Consider the following 4,710-nt stretch of genomic DNA (forward strand, 5'->3'; position numbering starts at 1 on the left):
GATATCTAGTTGTAGTTGTTGATCCACCTATTCGCTTGCACTTTCCTACTTTTCGTTGCCTTCTTTCTCCAATCCAAGTGAATACTAGAGTGCTCCAAGAATGCCCCAAGATTTCTCTAAGTGTGCAAGAATGTGAGGATCTCAACTTACAAAATCCATGAACTGACCCTCATAAGCCCTTTTTATCATTGAGGCCTCTATTTTCTTCATTTTCATTCATTTTTCCTCTAAATACTCTTGCATGCAAATGTGTGACCCTTCATCTCCCTTTTCTCCTATTTTCCTCTATTTCCATAAATAAAATCTCAATTAATGTCACTTTTCCTTTGCCAATTTCCTTAACCATAATAAACTAAAAGTGACACCCACTAGGATGTTTTTGCCAACATTCAGTTTGGAATATGTGTCCCTTGACCTTGGTCTTATATTTTTTTACATAGAAAATCAATCAGGGGTTGTTACAAATAGCATGTAACATAACTATATAACAATATATAACATAAATATAGCCATAACATCTCTATCACACACACACACATATATAACATTTAACATAGTTTTATAACTATTTAACATAATGTGCTCTTCATAATAACATAAGATGGGTGATGCTCAACAACTTTTTAAGACTCAAGTTGATCTATAAACTGTAATTTTCCTTAAAATTTCCACTACTCATATTTGTAGAATTATTTAATATAATGATATGACAACTATATATCTCTTAGTTCCCACCCTTATTAAATTTATTAGTTGAGTAATGATTTTGTAACTTACACTTCCTATATTTTTATTTAACTATATAAAACAATATATATATTCAAGTCTTAACAATGAATCTTTGATGCATACAATAAATCCATGAAGAAAAGTGATTTTAAAGTGAATATATAAGCATTTTGACTTTTTTCTAATTTCTACCATATTGTTTCATTATGTAGTGTGTTGTACCATAAATGTTGCCTTCATGTGCTTGCACCTAATACATGTCACAGTGTCAAAATCAAGCATTATAAGAACTTGCCTTATGGATTGTTTGGTTGGCATGAAATTTTATAGTTTTTCAAATAGGTTTATTTATTTATTTTTTACATATATTCACATATTTATGCTCTATGAATAAAATGCAGTTTTTATAAATGGGAAAAGTGTAAGTTAGATTTGATCACATTTTTTTATTGTGTTTACATGGAACTCAATACTTTGGTTGATAATTTATCAAAAACGAGACTCTATTTAGTTTAGGAATTCATCCTAGATTATTCTACTTGAGTGTATAAATGGGTTTTTTGTGAACATTCTTTCTATGTCAACATTTTTTTTTAGTTTATATGTATTATATGTAATTTGCATATACATCTCCAATACACCCCCCAACCACATCCCGTCGGAGTGTTGTAGGATATGTTATACATGGTCGAGCTAGATCACGTAGCCATACTAGAGTGTGTGTTCCACTAATAGATCATCCCTCTGACACTAGTCCGAGTGTCATAGGTAGTGTTTCTATCGTTGTTGATGATCTTGCTACAGATAGTGGGCCTTATTCACCTATTGCAGGTACACATCTTGCATTAATAATCATATTTAAACTTTATGTGTTTATTTCTTGAAATTGTCTTTAATTTTTAAATCGTCTTCAATTGATATGTTCAAATTTAATGTATATGTTTTTATGCTTCTAGTTTCTTCTATATATATATATATATATATATATATATATATATATATATATATATATATATATATATATAGATATATATATATACATATATATATATATATATACATACATATATATATATATATATATATACATACATATATATATATATAGATATATATCTATATATATATATATATATACATATATATATATATATATACATATATATATATATATATACATACATATATATATATATATATATATACATACATATATATATATATAGATATATATATATATATATATATATATATATATATATATATATATATATATATATGTATATATATATATATATGATGGGATTTCGGGAGCGATGGAGACTGCAAACAAGGGTTTTGGTTAGGGTTTCTATCTGCAGCGGTTACTCAGAACAGTTGTTGTTTACCGCCCTGTCCGCTTACCGTTCTGTCGTTTTCACTCCTCCCTCAGCTTACTACCTGTTGCGGTCGCTATACACCGGTGGCACCTGTTACTGCACGTGACACTCAGGGATTATTCGTTTTATTTCTAACCGCTCCTTTCGCGGCCTGTTTCCGGTTTACTGTTTTGACCGGGTTGAGGTTGCCTGTCCTCCATTCTCCAGCAGTCTCGAGGATCTTCTCTCCATTTCAAGGTGCAACTGTCAACATGGAGAACTTGGATGCCGTCGATTATTCCGAAGACCCGTTGGAAGGGGTCTCCATCTGGCGTACCCCTTTTTCCACGTCGTCTAGCTTATTCAGCTCTGGATTCTCCCTGGATGAACCCTCCTGGCCCCCTGTGGTCCTGCCAGATGATCCCCCCACCTAGCCTGTGCTTTCCACCCCTCCGGCATCTCCGTCTACGCTTGGTTTTGTCTCCGCTTGTCTAAACCCTAACTCTGGTTTAGACCCCCCTTACCCTGGCTCAAACCCTAGCATACTTCCACCGGTGACCGGGTATCCTCCTGTTTCGTACAACCTCACTTCCCTGGCTCCCCCTTCCGGTTGTTTCTCTGTTGTCCCACCGCTCACCGGATCCCACCTTTTAGCTGATAATCTTCCCCCCTCCTCGTTTAGCCATTGTCCCCCTTTTCCTTCATCAGATCCGCCTCATAACAGGGCACCGCTCCCCCCTCCTCCTCAGGGGACCAAGAAGAAGCACAAGTCTTTTAAATCCAAAGCAGATGACATTTTTCTGAGACTTGAAGAGGACATACAGTGGGGAGAAGCCATGGACTTCACGGACAGAGTCCTCGTCGGTCGCATCAGGGGAAGGAACTACTCGGCCGCTCGTCTGAAGGCCTAGGCAACCGAAGTATGGGGTCACCATCTGGTTGACATCCCATTCGTGCAGACGTTTGTGAGGGGATGGTTCGCTCTGAGATTCGCTCGTGCCGACCACACAAATTGGGTCCTATCCTCCTACTGGCACTTCGAGCACGCCCCGGTACTGCTGAAACGTTGGACACCCCTCTTTGATCCTGAGACTGAACAGATCGGTATTGGACCTGTATGGATTCGACTGTCGGGTCTCCCATTACAATACTGGTCCGAGGATATCTTCAAACGGATTGGCAACGCGATTGGCACCTATATGGAGTACGACAAATCATACCTTCATATGGGTATGATGGCATACGCTCGCATCCTTATTAATATTGACACCAGAGGAGGATTACTGGAATATATCACCATTCAATGGAGGGACACATCTCGTAAGCAGATTATAGATTATGAAGGTATCCCGTACTGCTACTGCAAATGCCATAAGGTTGGGCACTTATACAAGGATTTCCCTCTCCTCCACAAAAAGAGGGGCCCTAAGTAGAATGGAGAACCTGAACCAACGGAGGGAGGTCCCTTACAACACCAGGAGACAGAAGGAGGACACTCACAACAACCGGAGGACCATGCACCCAAAGAATTGAGAGATATGCTAGGCACTCCCATCACCGAGGCATCAGATAAGCAACCAGCGAACTCCATTCCTTCCTCGCCTCCTCCTCCTATCAGCTCGGGCACTACAAGAGATATCTCCTCAACTACGGGTATGTTATTCCCTCTCTCTTCCTCTGTCTCTGGATTATCACATGTTTTTGCATCTCTCTCTTTCATGAGTATCTCCTCCCCCTCCATCCCTTATGTTTCCTCTCCGATACCCCCTTTCCCTCTGGGCTTCACCCCCCCTCCTCTCTCCTTTGCTCCCTTCCCTTTCCCTCCCTCACTCCATCCCTCTGCCCCCCTTCCCTGATATCCTCCTCTTCCCCTTCCATCCCCCCCTCTCCCTCCTCCATCCCCCCCCCCTCTCCCCCCTCCATCCCCCCCCTCTCCCCCTCTCTCGCCTCGGTACTCTCTACGTTCCAGAATAAAGGACAAGGGTGCCGAGGCAATTGGTATTGATCCCATTTGTCCCCCGACTTCCCTAAAATCGGCTAGAGGCCGCCCCTCCCGGCTCTCTAAGGCCAGATACACTGCGAGGGAAGAAGTTTCCCTTGGGCGACAACAAACGATTGACAGGGACCTTAGAGCAAGGGATGGCCCTCTGCCTATCCCTCCATGAAGTTCTTATCCTTCAACTGTCGAGGGGTTGCTAGCCCCCCTAAAAAACTAGCCCTGAGAAAACTGCTCACCTTGACTGATTTGGATGTGATTTTTCTACAAGAAACTCTCTGCTCGGCAGCCACCCTCATTCCTATCCTCCACTCTTGGCTTCCGAATTCGACATTCCATGCTATGGATGCATCAGGGAGATCGGGGGGTATTGCTATCGGATTCTGTAACAAATCCTTGGTGCTTCGGAATACTTGGGGAGGCAGAGGATTCATCGGTATGGACTTATTGGCCCACTCTCTCGGTGCTGATATTCGCATCATCAATGTATATGGACCTTGTGTGGAAAGGGAACCATTCTGGAGAACCTTGCTCACATCTGAACTATTCCGGGCGAACAACATCATCCTGGGAGGGGATTTGAATTTCTCCTTGGGGCACTATGAATCCTGGGGACACTCAGCCCAA

Source organism: Pinus tabuliformis, chromosome 2_1 (assembly GCF_031772625.1).
Source record: "Pinus tabuliformis cultivar Carrire ecotype Pingquan chromosome 2_1, CPIR1, whole genome shotgun sequence".
NCBI lineage: Eukaryota > Viridiplantae > Streptophyta > Pinopsida > Pinales > Pinaceae > Pinus > Pinus tabuliformis.